Source organism: Rhopalosiphum padi, chromosome 2, assembly GCF_020882245.1.
Source record: "Rhopalosiphum padi isolate XX-2018 chromosome 2, ASM2088224v1, whole genome shotgun sequence".
Lineage (NCBI taxonomy): Eukaryota > Metazoa > Arthropoda > Insecta > Hemiptera > Aphididae > Rhopalosiphum > Rhopalosiphum padi.
Genome location: NC_083598.1, coordinates 16101820 through 16122260, shown reverse-complemented (window position 1 = coordinate 16122260; position 20441 = coordinate 16101820). Strand labels below are relative to the sequence as shown.

The 20441-nt window shown below is 26.9% G+C and overlaps 1 protein-coding gene and 1 long non-coding RNA gene across 5 annotated transcripts in view; both read right to left on the bottom strand.

Annotated features, from left to right (window-relative positions):
- Positions 1–16056, bottom strand: part of LOC132921306 (uncharacterized) — a 35914-nt gene extending 19858 nt beyond the window's left edge. Inside the window, exon 1 of the long non-coding RNA XR_009660854.1 lies at positions 15976–16056. This is a non-coding gene — a long non-coding RNA (uncharacterized LOC132921306). The remainder of the gene's footprint in view (positions 1–15975) is intronic.
- LOC132922166 (fasciclin-2) overlaps positions 1–20441 on the bottom strand; it is a 153620-nt gene that overhangs the window by 94986 nt on the left and 38193 nt on the right. The gene's annotated exons all lie outside the window — the stretch shown is intronic.

Genomic DNA, 20441 nt, shown 5'->3' with positions numbered 1-20441 from the left:
GACATTTGAAAAAATTACTGTTACAGTTATTGTCAAATTGTTTAATTTTAATTATACAGGTTCTATAAATTGTAATTATTCACTTTTACAAGTTACAACTGATTTAAGTATTTAGAGAATTAAACTTCATTTTATAATATATACAACCATGATATTATAATAATTGCGGAAAACAATTTTATTGAAAATTAAAAACTAAAAATACGATATTATAATATATTATGCTGATTTACTTAGATACTCATCTCCGCTTGTTTAATTTAATCATGTATTTATTCAAATTTTGATTTTGGTTTCTTAAATACAGATATCTAATTAGTTTCACCTATACACTATACTATATTTTAAAATACTTAAATTGTATAATACCATTTTTTCTTGTAAATTTTTAAAATTATTTTTTTTTAAATATATATTATTTGAATTTAAGTTGAAATTTGAATGAAAATCACCATAAAACAGTCCTTAAGTAATAAAAAAATAAGTTAATAGTATACAAAAATATGATCCTTAAGTAAACTTAAAAATGTCATAAATTTGAATTCAAAGAAATACATAAGTAAAAGAAAAAATTAGATTTAAGTTGTTTAGTAAACCACCCTGTATGGCATTGGTAAAACACGATACATATATTTCATTAAAAATATAGAATGGCTTAAAGAAAAAAGTAATTTATGAACTAGCTGCTGTGTTTCGAAAAGTTTTGATGGATTTACGATGAAAAGTGTTTGTAGTAACACTTAAAAATAAACTTTTGAACGAAAAAAAGTTCGATAACTTGTTCGTCATATAAGTCATTATGGTCACTGAAATAAGGTTGAACTGTAAGGATCATTGGGTTGGGTATTAGCAGTATGTGTGTGCTTTGTTTAACAAATAGTTAGCAAATTCTATTAAATTTCTCAGTAATAGGAAAAAAACCGAACAGCACTACAAATCGCTTTACAGTCGATTATACCTATATATTAACGCATAAACGCGTGACAAAATTACAGATATGTGAAAAACACGATAAATGGTAGGCACACCAACGAATATATCACGTAAACGTTTGGAAACCGGATTTCATTGCCGTATACCTTACTTATAATTTTCTAAATATATATCATTTAGTTTTTATTCAACCGAAAGTAAAATGATCATTTTTATACAAAATTTACCGTGGTAACTTAGTGCCATTAAAGTTAAATTTATAAGAAAGTTGCTATAATAAGTAATAATGTAAACAATTTTAAACATATATATATAATTGATAAGAATGACCCACTCCGAAATACTAAAAGCAAAGAATTTGTTCATATTACAATATTTTTAAAAGTAAAACAATAGAATGCATACAGTACAATATAATAATATAACAACACCCAAATCGTATTCAAATAAAATAAATACATTTATATTATCTTGACTTTTAGTTATTTCATAAATTTATACGTAAATATGATTTATTGAATTTCAGATGTAATATAAATTAAAAAACTGAATAAACCTTTTTTTTTTGACAACAAACATATGAGTTTCCCACAAGAAATATCCAGATGTTTATCATATTATGTGATTGTCTCACAGTTCGATACTCATTAGGAAAGTACGAGAATACATTATTAATTTATATTTTCTGTGACGCTCATTAGATATAATATTTAACATTAGACACGTAATTATAATAATTTAATTAATAATATTATAAAAAAAAACTTTTATAATTATACGTAGACGACAAATATTATCGTTTTCAATTTTTACTATTTATGGACTATAATTGTGAGGATATGCAAATTAATCCTATCTGATTCTTAAAAAAAATAAAAATATAAATTATTAAATTTATGCAGCATAACTTGTCAGATACTAATTTAGGAATTAGCAGTAGAATCGTTAGTTGCGTTAATCTACCATTTCGCATTGTTACACGATGATACAATGGAATAGCGAAAAAATAATTATTGTAATTAATCTAGATCATTCACAAAAATGCATGAAAACAATTAAAAATGATTTTAATTTAATTATTTAGATTATCCAATCGAGAAGTTAAATAAATCATATTATTATAATAATAATACTATTTGAAAGACAATACATGTTTTTAGTATACTTATCTCATATTTAAATATTTTATTGTATCTAATATATATATATATATATATATCACTTAAGCTAACACAACTCACATTAAAGAATTAAATTTAGTCAATATATCCACATTTCAAAAGTCCAATACTGAATTTAAAATCAAGTGTTTAATCGACTAATAGGTGACGCCGATTTTTTAGTTAAATATAAAATACATACTGCCGTATTATACATAGATCCCATGTGTTACATCACTCCGTATAACGGTCGCAATTAGTTTTGTGTTCGACGATGAACTTTCCAGAGACAATCCCCATTGTGAACCCTTTAAATGACCTACCGAATTACATTCAATTATTCACAAACTTGGCCGATTCACTTACCCGAAAAGCTCCCAACGAACAATATATTAAGACATACATTATACCCAAAAATAATGTATTATACTATATGAACATATAACCATGGGCCACGCGTTATATATAATGGATCATATTGTGTAACTAACATGTGAACACCGACGAGAATTAAAAAATAAGTTTCGGTTGTGAAAGTTTTTGCAATTAACATGCACCCATACGTCGTACTTTTAAATCTATCCTATTTATTCCTTCATAATATATTAACGCGGCAATATAATTAATTATAACCAACACAGTACGACGGTATTTGCACGGAAACAAAACTAAACTACAATAAAACAACAATAACAATAATTGCAAACGATAAACTTCGAAAAAAAATGTCATACACTGAAACTCGTCACATTACAATAACTGTTGAGCGGTTTTTTATAGGGTTTTTCGATATGACTCGGTGCGCGAACATAGTTAATACTACGTAAATAATTAAATATGCATATCTACACAACAGGAAAGGTTCAATGATAATAATGTGCCTGTTTTAATGTCGGAAAAAAATTGATTGTCTATAGAACTTGTTTGGAAGGGCGGACGGAAGGATCGCTGAAATTCGTTGTCTAATGTAACGGGCGAGAGGGGTTTGCTTTGTTTACTCTATAATGTAGCACGCCACCATACCTCGGTATATAATTACTAATGGAATACAATAGCTAGATAAGGGGAAAGGTGGAAACTTGAGTCCACAAAACTTTCTGATCCGTGTGTATATATGTATGTATGTATGTATGTAAGTATGTATGTATGTATGTATGTATGTATGTATGTATGTGTGTGTGTATATACAGGTATACGTAGAATAGAAGGGGCGTTATAGAAATTCAATCGAATGTAACTGCACATCGAAGTTTGTTTGTATACTATCGTAACGACACCACTGCAGCAGGTAAAAACATTTCTCGTCAGTACACAGCGAAAACTGTCATTATCGCGGCGCAAAAATATTCGTGACCACCGACAAATAAAACTTTGGACCCTCGTAGTACATCATCTCTCAAGGGACCGATTTCGACGCATTTTTTTTCTTTGTATATTCCTGCGAACAAACCTAATACTAGTTATTATTGTTGCGGTCAGACTTGTTATTGAATGGATGTTTGACTATTTGAAATGACAAGGGATCTATAGAACCATCTAATTTACAATAGAAACAAAAGTCGTGAAGGGAAAAAACAGATATAATATATATCAAACTATAATAGTGGTTTAAGCGGTTAACGGTTTCTTAATGTACTAAGTTGCAAACGCAAATTACACAATGTGTTCCTCGTACATATAAATAAGAATTAATTAGTGATTCATTATACATTGATTAGACAACAAATACAAGGTACAACTTCTCTATTTAAAACGATACGAATTTAGACTAACAAAATTAAATTTATCTCAAACTCGGAACATCAATATAATTCTGATTAGTATAAAACTTGATAATTTTTTTTCTTACAATTTATTTATATTATATTAGATAAATATATGTATTATAAAAAGTTAATCAATCAAACAAAAATATAACATCTTAAGGTTGTTACACTCCAGTTACAACAAACAGTTTAAAGCAAAGGAAATAAATTATTTTGAAAGCGATACTACCTGTTGCTAAAAATAAATAAATTATATAAATAATAAAAACACAAGATTACACAGTAATTTTGAAATACAAAACGCCGACCTTTAATCTGCAGTTCAAAGTAAAATATTGCAACCGATTTGACCGATCCAATTTTTACAAACTATTAAAACCCACAAAAAAAAATATGCACAAGTTATTGTTTAATAAAACAAAATTAAACTATTCTATTGAGAAAAATTAAGACATTATTATTTTTTTTAAATATTAATAAAATACGCAAAAGTAGAAAATAAAATACAAAATCAAATAGATACTGATTCAGCTGAAATTGGATATAAATCTAGATGTAGATACTGCAGAAGAAGTTATATTTCAATCAAATATATTATCTGTGTAACGTCATGAAATGTGTTTACGACGGAAACCGCAACCACAATCGTAGGATATTCGATTCAGCCCGTAAAATAACAATATTTTACGTCTAGCATATGTCATTAAAAAAAAAAAAGTTGTACTTTTTGATTTATAACTACAATGATAATCATGGATAATTTATACACATAACATTGAGATAGACTGATAGTCGTGTCAACAACGATTTTTAGTATAAATGTTGGCGTTTTTAAATATATATTTGGAAATTTCACATTTGTTTTGTATTCTATACGATTTTTTTGCATGACCTATATACTATTTACAATTTTAAATTAAACATTTTTTTTATTTTTGATTATACAACAACAAATATTTGTTTAATAAAAAAAACCATGTGATCGAATCATACAACCACAAAATAATAATAAATAATATTAAAGCAAAAGTATTATTATATATGAACAAAAAATATGTTTAACTTCACTGTATGAAATATAATATAGATCAATTAAAATCAAATTAAAACATTGATTATTATTATTTTCAAGTTTAAGAGGACGTTATTCCCGCATGTGTTGTCTCTGTCTTACTAACGTATATTATACCGAATTTGCGTTCAGCAGAACACATTTTGTGATGCTAGCTTTAATATTAGAGTAAATGTACCTTTCATCAAATTTAAAAGTAAGAATATTATCTAGACAATATGCTTTTATTGATATTACCATTTTAAAGTGAGTTATGAACATTTTAAAGTTGTAATGTTTTACATAGCTATAACTCACTTTAAAACGATAATATCAATAAAATCGTATTGCAGTCTAGATAATATTCTTACTTTTTAAATTTGATAATAGGTAAATTTACCCTAATATTAAAGCTAACATCACAAAGTGTGTTCTGCTGAACGCAAATATGCTCTGATGTACCTACGCCAATAAGACACTAAGACAGAAACAACACTGCGGGTATAACGCCCTCTTAACAAAAACCATAAAACAATATGACATCACATCGACCAGCACATAATTTTATATATTTAAAAACACTTCAACGTTAAGAAAGGAAAGTTTTTATAAATCATATAACAATAATTTATATTAACATTCACAACACTTATAAAATCTCATCGTTATCTCTTACTTATATTTTTAACACATACATAAATCATAAAAATATACTCAGTCCATATAGTGATGATCCAAGACACTGTACAACGCGCAGTAAAATCAAATGTATTTATAGATTGAAGAGATTTTCATACGATACACGTTTTGACTTGGTTTATCACGTCTGTCTGTCATCAACTCAATGTTATATTATATATATCAGCCAAACACTTATGTAAATCTTAAATAGAATAAAAAGTTAACTTAAACATAGCACTATTAATTTAATGGCACAAAAGTACCTGTCATTTGTAAACTACCTTAAATGATATGTATTTACTCTCATATGTTATTGCATACACAATTACAAAGTGAATATTTTAGTTAAATTGTTATTAAATAAATTATGTCTACAATTTATTCATACACCAAATATGCATCTGCACAATTATATATACATGTTAAGGTTTATTATAAGAGCATTAAAAATCACAATATTAATAAAAGTACGCATATATATGTTGATTTCGCATGACGTACGCTAAATTCTTCAGAACACCCTCTTAAATTTTTACGGTCCAAGTCATTCTTTTTTTTTTCAAATGCGGATTACAATGGGTGGTGGTTTTGGCGTGCAAGAGTAAAGTTTCTCTATACGCCGAAAACCGGCGACGGAAAAACTTCAAAAAAGTTTCGGAAAGCCTCATGTCGCATAAATAAAACACACCCCTGTGACCTGTTCAACGGCCGTGTGCATATTATTATTATGTGTAAACACCCAACTTGGCTATCACCCTGGAGCCGGGCGCCCGCGTGGTATACAACAACTATACAAAAGACACGGCGTAATGTAGGTACACTCCAAAACTATATATTTTAACAGTGCACGCCTGTAAAGTTTTTATTTATACGAACGGAGGAAGCACGAAGTATTGATCTATGGATTATTCAAAGGGTGCTCGATTATTCAAAGAGACCAACCGACGTAGAGAGAACACGAGAGAAGGCTTTACCTACACATCGGAGCGGAGTTAATGCATTTTAACTTGTTCACGGCCCATTAGACGATAAACGTCGACTCGATGACCCGGATTCGAATAATTACATAAGGTTTGGGGTAGTGGTTTGAATGTAACTGCAGTGCGCATATTTGGAACTGACTCTTGGGAGACGAATTTAGGGGTATTCGAGAGTACGGCCACAGTCGACACAGCCACCATTACCGTTGACCCGTGGGAGTCCTCCACACCACCATAGGAATGACGGTTTCCAACAAATATTGTCACTAAAGCCACTATAATCTATCCTTTTGGAATGGAGAGATAACAGTTACTATACATAACTAATCTTAACCCCACAATAAAGCACTGCAATAGAACGATGTGAAGGAATATTTAATAGGAGCATCATTTAGATTTAAATTTAAGAGAACATTTATTATATACACTCATAAATTAATTATCACGATGAATATTATACTTAATCAAATAATATCGGTTTAGGACACGTTGACACTGTAAACAGTCATGAGATCCAAAACTATATTTCACTAATATTCTTAATCACCAGCAAAGGGTATTATTGGAGATTTACTTAAAACAATTTTGAAACCAAAAATTCTTCGAAAGAATTTTAATTCCATAAACGCATATGTTTTAAATGAATCACTTGTGTTATTATATTTGTTAATAAATTAAGAGCGAATCTAAAAACGAATATCTTTAACAATCAAATAGTTAGTTATCCGCTAATTTATTTTTAAATGAAAACACTAATATTCGACACAGCGAGTATAAAAAACTTCAAAAATGAGATCAAATATTGAGTCTATGATTTTTTTTTTTTAATATTTATAAATAACATACATGAATGAAACTCAATTATTTCAAAAATCAATATTAAAAACAATTGTTATGTTTTTTTTTAATTTAAATTAAAAAATTAAAAAAATATTATTGTAATGAATCTTACAATATAAAGAATATAAATATAACATATATAAATAGATTTTAAAAAAAAGATGAAATTCATATTTATTTACATACATTTATTTACACAAAAAACCTTTAAAAATACTTAGAAAAATTTAAAATCATAAGACTTTTTCTAGATTGTAATTTGTAAAATATGAGCAGTAAATAAAGTAAACTTAAGGTAAATGAAGTAAACTGAATTGAAATACTCATAAATACTTAAAACGAAAGTAAGATTGTCTTAAATAAAAAAAATATAAAAAAATCAATAAAACGGATCATTTCTAATTAATTGTGAGGTCCAAATTGAAGGATTTTATTAATATTATTATTATTGGCCTAAATACAGGGGAAAAAGCAAATTCCATGGTTAAATGAACTCGGATGACAAACGATTTGAGGGAAGGGGAGCTTAAACGCAGCGTATCATTAAAGCTCTATATAGGTCTACACAAAGTGATTAATGATGTAAAAAATTTCTATACGCTAGCGCTAGAGTTGTATACCATCGAGGGGAAAGAATTACATCTGCGAGGGTTTTAAAACGTATTTTCGATATTTTTCACAAAAACTGCTAATTGTCGGCAAGTCCAGGGGGTCGCCTAGACACTCAAATAAGTTTATATACATTTATCTCGATTTATTGCACGGAGCAAAAGACATTTATACTTATATATATATATATATATAAATTATATAGGTAAGGGTAGAAGTGCGCCGTATAACTGTGTGCTTTATGGCGCAGAAAACGATTTCTGACACGATCCGGTGATTTCTATCCGGACACAGTATATTATATATATAAACGCACGTGAGACATTTGTCCAAGTGTATGGGTGTATACACACACTTCATCGATGACGGGTGAGAAATATTATTTTTTTTTTTACAGGAAATCAAAAATTATCCGTATAATAGTGTATCTAATGGTCGCTGATTGTGATTGATCGATCAATAGGCCATGTTTAAAGTATGATATAGACCTCAACAGAACGAAATTCAGTGCTACACAATATATATATTATTATTACGTGAATTTTATAGTAACAATTATAGTTAGAACACCTGCAGTAAACAATTGTTTTTATGTTAACTTAAAATTATTTATTAATATATTATTTCGGTAGACAATTACACGTACAGACATCGATCACTTTATGTTAGGTAAGGCACTTCAGCGTGAATATATATGCAAGGTGTAAATAGACTACAGCATAAAATAGAAATTGTTAGAACGTATACTAGGTAATACTACGCAGTCGTTGAAATAATCATTGGCAGTTAAGTTTTGTTGGAGATTTCGTATTCTTTTGAGTGTTATCGTTAAATTAGATGATTTAAAGTGTGAAAAGAAAACAATTTAACAATTACTTATATAAATACATTTTATTGGAAGCGTCATTAATTTCATATTACAATCAGTATTATTATGATTGTTTTTAGTACAAACTATTATATTGATAGGTACGTGATAATAAAATTAAAACTAATTTATATCCAATAACTCCAAAATCACTTATCTTATCAACGTTGATAGTAGTTTTAATTATTTTACTTACGGAACAAATTTAAGTTGAAGAAAAATTCAATAGTTTTAATAAATCTAATTTCAGGATGATTAAACCGAGATAAACAAATGGTAATTAATTTCACGAACTTTATTTTAACAAATCACTTTCCATCTGGATACACATTAATTTAGTTAAGTTCCGAAATATTTATGATTATAAATTAAAATCCATTATCAATAAAAAAAAATGTCTACGTTATTGCATTTTCATCAATATTTTTGGATTTTAACTATTTCAAATATTATATTCTTAATAATTATACATACAATATTGATCCAGCTACCGCTATCTAATATAATAAGAACTATAAGCAACGGCTAAAAAACTATTTAATTTAAAGTTAATATCTCAAAAACATTATTTCCAATAACAGTTTAAAAAACACACTAAGCAAAAGAGATTTAAAATTAAAAATCGTTAAAAAAATTGTATATGCAAGGTCTTCTTTTTGGTAAATTATAACATTATTCTTCTACATAATAAAACTGTAAGACATGAACAATATAATAGTATTTGTAAAAAAATATTTTGTTTAATAACCGTACAAGCTTTTTAGTGTTATAACACACATTTAACAACCTAAAATAAAACCTGAAACCTACCTATTATATTTTATTGTAATTTCTGATGGTCATCGGAAAGATTATATACAAACCCACTAAATACGCATCAAGTGCACTGAGTAGTTTCATTTTGTACATAACTCAACGACAAAATTATATTATTTTTGTAGAATAATTATCTCAAAAAATAATAAATAGTTTATAACTAGAATAAATAAATAAATCACAATAACAACAACAACCACTCCAACAAACAGACATATTTTGTTTCCGAATACGATATTCGTCATCGGCATAAGAAACACGACGTTGTGGGGGAATTTTCGAACCGTATCTCCACCATCTCCTTTGCTTTATTATTATTATTATTATTATTATTATTATTATTGTAGGCAATAAAACAAAATCTTTTTCCAAACATTCGCATCTGGTCTTTTCGGGCTCGAAGAAGACAGCGGTTGTTGCAGATGGTGTGCTCTATACAAAAAGGGGGAACGAAAAATTAGAAACACATTTGGAGAACACAGTCGTGTTAAATACATTGTTGGTTTAACTGAATCATTAATGGGTCATCCATATAGTTTCCGGTAATTTTTCACTAGCGATGAAACATAAATTCAGTCACACGTTTCTATTATAATTAGATATCAAAATTCGCACTATCGATGATACTAACTATAATATATTTATATTTTTTTCTTATACTCTAACGTACACTGTATTATTTAATAAAGCGAGAGGGTTTCAAATAACAATGACATTTATTATTGACTTATGAACATAGCTCTATTTTTGGAATAAAAAAAAATAAAGATTAAAATCTAAAATCCACTAATATAAATCCTTCGAACAATAGAACTTCATATAACTTCTTAAATCAGAAAAAGCTCCACGAAGACTTACTAATTTAAGTAAGACACAGGACCATTTCCTTTTCGACATTACTACGATTCTACGTTTTATAAAATTAAATTAAAACGAAACAACTATATCGTTTACTTGATATGTTTTTACAAATCACATTAATAGTTTAATAAAATAATATGTTAAGTTTTTACTTTTAAGTGCAGTCAATACTTTTAATATGAGTATATTATATCACTAACAGTAAACATAATTTAAATATATTTTATTTCCAAGATTGATTTACTTTTGAATAAATTTCTATAATTAGTAATAAAAATATATAGGATTTTTTTAAACTCTTTAAAAAGAAACCGTGTCTCTTAGAAAAAATATGAGTAAATAAAAAGAAAAAAAATTATTTAAAACGATTTTATGAAACTCTATAGTAAAATATAAAAAAATCATATACATAATTGTGCTTTCATATTTTAAACTGCATATAAAATAAGTTTTAAAACAACATAATATAGTATCTACAAACAATGTTTGCATAAAATACAAATTTTATTAAATTTAACGTTTCAAAATTTTTTTTATTCGTTGTATAATAATAAAAATAAATAATAACTGCATAAATAACAAATGTACAGTAATATAATATGTATACTATAGTCAATATTTTCACACACTTACAACGCACTGAACTGATGCAAATATACAATTAAAACACTTGGAAAAACACATAGAATATTTCTCAAATCAGCATTAGTACAATAAAACGACTGCAATTTTACTTCAAAAACGAGATGTCTGTATTACTTCACAATAATAACAACAAACCACAGAAGAATCATAAGTGATATAAGCCAAAAATGTATGCAGAAAAATGTAATAATATAATACAATATAAGAATTGAATACCTATTATTATTTAAGTAAAAATGTTACCATTATCGAAACCTGTAAATTCCAAATATATAAGCAATATTATAAAAACTATAAAAGAATTTTATAATTTCAAATTCAATTATATTAGGTGTATGTCTACTATCTATTATTACCTATTTATTTTATATCTATACATTTATTGCAAATGTTATATTTGATTGTTTTAAAATGAACACTTTGTAAATACTTATTAGTAAAGAAAAAACCACTTTGAAATGTTCGTACAATACAATTTAAGATTAATATATTTGAAGAAGTGTAGTAACGCAAAAGTTTATAAAAAAAATGTTAAGAAAGAGAAAGCTAGCTTCACTTTCTAATCATTGTTCAACAATAATAATTCTTAAATTCAAATTCTAAAAATAATACAACATTGTTTATAAAGATGCTTGAACACAATATCGAAATTATTTCTGAATATGTAATATGTATACACGAGTATTTTCATTTCATGAACCATGGTTATAGTTGCAACTATACCATCTTATAGTCAGTCAGAATTTATTATTTTTTACAGTTAATACTAATTATATAAACTTCAGTCGTTTGCATTAATTATGTATTGAATAACTATTTAAACTATAAGTACATATATTATAAACTTGCATAAGGGTATTAAGGCGTTAATAATGTACATAATATCGATTTAACCATTTTAATCTTACATGAAAATATTGTAATAAAAAACTATTGATATACGCGATATAGTAATAAATATTATTCGTTTAATATTGTAAACATGAACAATATGAAAAGCTATATGAACGAATACAAGTTATAAGTATTCAGTCTATCATTGCTCACTTCGTTACCGAGCATAGGTATTAAATTTGTGTTATATCCTTTTTAGATCAAATAATATCAAGTGCTCAAAAACTTGTATCTAAATATTTTGATATTACGTCGACTACGTATGACCTTTTATTAAAATTTAAAATGATAATATGAAATTTAAATTAGTTTCCCAGTAAAAACATAATATATATATTCCTCATAATTTGTTTTTCAACCGCATATAGGTTAGGTACCTGGTACACTATATTATTTTGCCCGTAATTTTATAAAATAATATTGTTTAAGTATGTATCATAGCTAATACAAATATACGTTTAAATTTGGTTATACTACACAAGATATAATTGGGTTTATATATTAGAATGTTAGTAAATATTAAATACATTCCAACTTCTGAATTATTATAATAAAATCTAATGAAATTTTTTTTATTATTATTTATTATTGCCATAATTTTTTTTTAGTGGAAAAAAAATGTGTTTCTTACAAGTTAAATATAAACATAAAATAAACAATAAGAATAGCACTTATAAAAACTATACATTACTAATTTTTAAATTTTGTTGAACTTTGTAGTCACGATTGCCATTATGAAGGAAAAAAATGTTGCTGCACTTTTAAATATAATATATTATGTTATCAAGATTATCTAAATATTATTTACTTATCTTAACCTATACATATACTTATATACATATTATATACATACAAATTAGCATTCGTTTCGTTGTAACGTTAAATAAAATTATTGTATGAGTTGGTAGAGCTATGAAACATGACAGTTGTAAATATTGGCTTTATTATAAATTGTAATATTTCCTGCTGTATATTATAGGCTCAATCTCTCATTACAATATTCCGTTGAAAAGCTTCAACGAATCCATTTTCCGTATCTATTACGGACATCCGAGATACTTGGAAGAATGGAAAGATTATGACAATAGGAAATGGTACTACTTTAAGTTTATACTTACCGAGTTTACTATATTTTAAAAATATTTTATGTTTATCGACACAATCACGAATAGAATTCCTATTCGATTGAGGAATCCTATTCAAAAAACGCATATAAATCAACTACTTATACGCATACTTAAATCGAATACGCATGGTTAAAAACTAGTTAAGTGAATAAAATATTAAATATAGATACGGCAAGAAAAACTTTACGATGGAAATAGTAAATAATATACGCAATATGTACTAAGGTCACTTAATGGAACACGAAATAAAGCACCAAAATCTCGTATGTGTAATGAAACCAAGCACAGTCATTATATTATATACCTAAAAGAAGAAAATCGTCAACTCTAATAATGTGTCAATTATAAATATTGTTGTACGTACAAAATGCAATTTCTAATAAATACATAGTAAAATAATAAAAAATATTTCATACAAATCAGTATAATTCTGAAACGATAGATTATCGTCGAAGCCGAATACCTCATGTTACAAATTATTTTTAACGTTAAGTATTTTTTTATTTTTTTTTAATTTACCTAATCTTAATATTATTTTGTTTATGTATACAGCACCACCAATACTTAACAAAATTAATTAAAAATTGAAAATGCTCCTAAAACCATTACAATACAACAGATTATATAAAAACAGATACAAACTCCCCATCACGCGTAATCTAAAAATGTAAACTAACTTTATTCCACTTCGGTGCAATGTGGTCGGGTAAGAAAAATACATCTTTTTTTCAGTGACATTATCATAATAAATCATTGAAAAACAACGTAGATCTGATAGCTTGTTGTGACGCTTATGGCTTATGCGCTACGAACTTGTTTTCATTAACATCAATAAAGATTCTGATTACGAAATCTCAATTTCAAATGTTTATACAATAATTTAGTTACTTTAATTTTAACACGATATTTGAAATATAAAAGTCATAATTTTATCTAAAATTACAAAAATTTACAATTTCATTTAAAATAATTTATATTCATAAATAAATTTATTTAAAAAAAAATTAACTTATTAGAATCTATAAAAATCAACAATTTATAAAAATAAGTTTTATTTATATTAAAAAATGGATAAGGTATAAAAGATTTAAAATAAGATATAATTAATTAAGACATAATTTTAAAACAACAAACGTATGATATCATGTATTATGTATAATATATTGAATTAATTGGATACGAATGTTATTATTATCTAAAAAATAAAAACTGTTCACCCGACAGATAACCAATCAGCACGCCATCGCCATTTTGTCCAAGATTTTATTTAATTTTTTTTTCCAAGAATATATATCTATAATAAAAATGCTTTTATTTTTATTATGTAGTTTACTTAAGAACCTTACACCTCTTACGTTATTTTTAAATAAACAACGAGCTTGTTATGCTTGTAATTTTTTTTTTACTTAATATAGTTTACGTTTGAAACAAGACACTTTTATCAAAATAAGTTTACAAAAAAAATTACATAATTACTTTGAATATAGTAATACGCTTTTTTGTAATAAAATAATTTTCACGTAACTAAACAAAATTAATATTATCTTGCTTCAGTAGAAATCCACTATAATTTTCCAATAATAATAATCATTTATCTATATATACTAAGTGATACATCAGCATGATCAACCCAATTGTTTCCTTAATAATGAGTAGATAAAAATTCTGATTTTCGAAATTATGAAACATACTTGATGTTAGTATATAATACACTATAATATTTATTTTAATAATATTTTTTTATGCAATTTTAAATTTGTCATGTAACTATATAAACCTGTTTTTTAAATAAGAACCATCTTTTTCTACTGCGAATTGTTAAACAGACGATTTATTATTATTATTTTTTTTTAACGATTATTAAAGGATATAAAAAAGGTTACCTTACATGATTAGTAAAAATCACCCTGTACATGTGTATAAATCATTAACCTTTTCATCCATCACAGTTAATGATTACAAGAAAATATAAAAATATGCATCAACGAGAAAAAGCTAATAGTATATTACCTAAATAAATAAAAAAAAAACATTACAAACATATTTACATAATTTCAGACAGCAAAAAAACTGTAATTTTATCTTTAATTTATTTATGCAGAATACCGCCGATGTCATGCTATAAGGTTTTCGTGTTTTTAAGAACCTCGTGACAAAGTACTAGAAGTAAACAAGAACCTTTAGACAGTAATTGGAAACTGTGTACCAAGTGTCAAAGGTGTAGCACAAAAAATAGCACTGGTAAGATTAAAAGTTGTAATGATCGTGAAAGTGAACAACGGAATAAGGAAGAAATAATAAAATAATTTTTAAGGAAAATTGTTTTCCTATGCACTATTCCCGTATTCAATATATTTCTAAACAATCCACGTTAGGTTTTGTGTTATCGTTTCTTTCAAAACAGGTCAATTTAATTTAAACACAAAATATTAAGCACAAGCTTTTACTTTGTATTAAAATCATTGAATTCATTTTATCAGAACTATTCATTACAGCTAGAGGATAATATAAAATGTAATTTGATAATTGTGATTTAAAACAAAATATAATTTAACAGTTTAAAAGTTTAAAAGTTACGAACAAGAATTTATTGCATATTATAGCTAGGTATATCTAGGTTGATGCGATATACGATAAAAGTTTAACTTTATAATTGACCTAAATACATGAAAATATTAATGCATTTATAAAACTATTATAATAGGTACCTATTAAGTTTTATATATATTGTATTATATACATACCAGGAAATCTATTTCCACTAGATAAGGGATCTTTTTAGTAAAAATTGATAAACATTAAACACTTGTAATTTCATTCTTAAATACCTGTAACATAACAAAACAAATAAAACAAATTATTATAAATATATAAAAATAATTTATTTTGGTATATCTAAATTACAAAAATAACTTAATAATTTGTAATTAATATAAAATGTGTTTCTATAATTTACATAAAAAAGTTCACAGGATAAGCGTGTCGTGGCATACAATTTTAAGTTAAAAGCAATCGGTTTTTCATGTAAATTAAAAAATAACGAAATTTATGATCCGTTAGACAATATTCGAGTCTCGTGTTCCTTTGCAGCGTTATTATATATAAAGAAAATATATTATTCTAATTTATTTAAATGATCAGAATCCCTTAAGAGAATACCAGAGAATACAATGTATATTTGTAAGATATACATTTAAATATAATAATATTGTACATTCGTTCATTTAGTTGATATATATATAAGATTAACATAATGATGATAATATATATATATTTATTTTTTATTTTATCAACAATTTTATGAAACACATAAAACTTCTTTATTGTAGTATGATTTTAATATTGTGAAGAATTATGTGATTCTTTTATAATCAATAATAAGATTGTTTTAGAAGGCAATGTAAAATTATGTAATAAACTTAGTAGCTCGACAGCAATTTTAAAATATTTCATAGACATATTTTCATAATACTTAGTACTAAATTAATTTCATCAACCGTTTATGTAGATAAAAATTAATAACAATAATAATTCATAGTTAGAACAATTAATTATATCTAACTATATTTAATGAAATACTATAATTAAAATCTCTATTTTGTATATTTAATTGTACATAAAATGTGAATTTTATATTCAACAGAAATTATTATTTCTTTTTCTACAGAAGTAATACAATAATGATATGACATTTATTATAATTTTTAAAACACGCGACAATATAGTTCTAATTATAAAACAAAAGTTATATACAATATAACAATATTGTACTTTGATTGTTTACACGATTGGAGTAAATAAAATGTATAATATAAGTTATAACCAATTACACCGAAGCAACATCGAATCACATAAGACAAACTACAACTGATTCCCAAATGCAATACAGCGCATATTATAATGGTTTCATAAAATCCCGACCGTTATCAATGATATTTCTTGCATACTGTGAATTTTTTTTTAGGAAAGATAGTGCCGAAACAATGATATTTAAAGGTTTTTAAAATCAAAATCCTACTTAGTTGCCGCCGAGGTTTACAACGTAAGACTATACGAGTACGATATACATACATACATACATACATACATACATACATACATACATACATACATACATACATACATACATACATACATACATACATACATACATACATACATATAAACGTCATATAAAACGGCAATACGCCAATACTCCATTATTGTTCATATACTGTTACGATATAAAATCAATTCTCTTTTCCTTTACTTTGTTAATATCGATGCAATTTCCCCGGGGTTTCCACCCACAGTTGTCCCTTGTTCTGCTTACACGCGTATGTTATAGGTACTCTTACCTACATTCACACTAGCTTATACTGGTACCACTTTTGGGAGAGCACCGGGCCCCTGTCCTTTTCCGCGTATGCGAGCTGTTATGTTTATTACTATTATTATTATCAACCGTCCACCGTGATGGATACGACAAAACGAGGCGATTATTATTGCACGCGGTTCGGTTTGGATACACCATGGAAATTGAATCCGATCGATTCATTCCGTGTGAATTAAATTTGACACCGACAATCCATCATCGGATAGCATTGTATGGCACGGGACAATTTTCGGGGCGGAGATACCGCCGAGATACACACATAATAGTACATATACGCGTAGTCTCTGTGAGCTTTTATTATATTATATTATATTATATACTATACACCGTGACGGACAACAGTTACGACATGGCGGTGATGTTTGCAAAGGAACGGTGAGGGTGTGCATACATCATCGACAGCATTAACACAATAGAGATCACCCTTAATCCGTCAGAAACCCTTTGTAAATAACGTAGTTTCACAATCAAATTCGCCACAAATGAGAGATTACAACAATGTCAAAACGTTGTAATTACTGTCGATTGTACCTATATTGTTTTTATCTATATACATGCGTCCAGTGTATACGCCCTCTTTGGGCGTGTTTCAAGACACAAACACAAGGGGCTGCAGCTAGAAGAACATAATTTTCAACCACGCGTTAAGGTCGAATAACAACACATACAGCAATTTTCATCATACGAATACTGCTACAGAAGTTCTATTTTAAGAAGGTAGTTGTATACTTAGTACTTACTTATATTCATTATACCTATTGGATACCCCGACTCTACTTATTCTATAAGTTCGAACGTTAATATTACCTATAGTATTTTATTAATACAATTATTAAAATAATTTAACAAGACATAAATGTCAGTATAATAATTTCACATTTGCCTGTTAAACGATTAAGCAAAACGAACATATTGTGATATTAAATTTATTACACGTCATTATATTATATAAAATTACAACTTAAATTAAATCGCCAAATTTTTAGTGTAAAAGTAGTAAGAAAAACCAATTGCGTAAGCCATAATAAGTAAATTTAGAAACTACATACATGTACATTATAGATGATATTTTATGGTTTCAACAGACTTCAAGTGCTCAGCATAGAAGTAGTTGAAAAAGAACTAAACGAATAGAATAATTGTTTGAAGTTTCTAATATTTTTTAGTGAAATTGTATTTCCGTTAAACAAATACCATAACAATAGGTCTACCGAGCACGGCACCGCACGCGCGCATAACGCGGTGACTCAGTCGACGATATCTTTTATCGGCTTATCGGGGAAAACGCATAATGTCTATAACGCAAAAGTACCTATAGAAAAACACATAATATACGAAACCCCAACAACGTCAGTCTGTTGTCACAGCTATAATACATATACGTCCGGTTAATTAATCACTACTGCCCGTTTCTCACCCCACAGAATATTTTACAGGTGGCCGCCGAACACTTGTCATGTATGTGGCAGCGACGGCGTCAGCTGCCCGTCGTCCCTATCGGACCTCCCTCCACTCTTCATTCGGACTCGTCAATAACAAATTAACCGTGGGCGGACGACAAAACCATCGGGCCGGCAAATGTGGACGCACAATTGCCGGATAACTCCACTGCGGTACAAAAACAGCCGATGACAAATTAAAATGTGCACCCCGGCCTGTTTGTTTCAATTATCGATTTATCATTCACACTATACAATATATCATACTAAATAATAGTCTAAAGTTAGCAAAATTCTACATTTTCCAAGCCCTATTGAATATATTATATCAATGTAAAATAAAAGAACGATTTTGTTTCGTATACTTTTTTATTGCAATGTGCCAATGTTATAGTTTAATGGTGCTCGTTTCTATAGGCAAAAGATGATGTATTTTATTAATTATTAAATTGTTTTATTTATAATAAATTCATCTGTTAAATATTGCAAATGCTTGTATAATTTATAATAATCATAATAAATAATAATAATGTATCATTTCAAATTTATAATATCATATTTCATAAATACATTAACAAAGTACTTATTATTTATGTGAACAGCAACTCAACTAACTTTTTTAAAATAACCAAATTTTATAAAATAATGTTTCAAAATAATAATGTATTTACTAATTCCAATAACTATATATGTTATTGAAAAACAAGTAATTTGTATAATATTATATTATATTATGTGTTATATAGATATTCAAAATAACATATGTAAACAACCCAAGAGCAACAATAGCACTATATAGATTGTCATAAATTACATGATGCAAAGAATAAGAATGTCACAGTTACATATTAAAATGTACATAATATTATATATTGTACACAGTAAAATATAACATGTACGCTTTACAAAACATGCAGGAGAAAACTCGGTATGAGGTCTTCCGTCATGGGTTATTTAAACCCCTAACGAACCCCATTTCATGTATTTCTCAATACTAACAATCAAGGATGAGTAACTGAACACAAACTAAAATTTCTAAAATGTATTATTAATCAAATATCAACGTCAAAATATTTCAGGCTTATATTTTAATGTGGTAGGTAAGTAAGTAGCAAATTCGTAATTACAAAATAAATCTAATATAAAAAAAAAAATTATATCAGAGCAGCAGAGAGTAAACTGCATATTTTAATCGATATATCGTATATATTGTATACATATAAATATAACAACGGTGCGATATTAATTTATTGTTGTGATTTGTTTGTAAAATCACAAATGCATGGCAAATTAAAAAGAATTGTTTGACCTTATACCCGCGTTTGGTTCATTTGATTTTAGTATTCTTAAGTAACATCGTATTCATTAGCTATATACCAAATCAAAATAATAAACA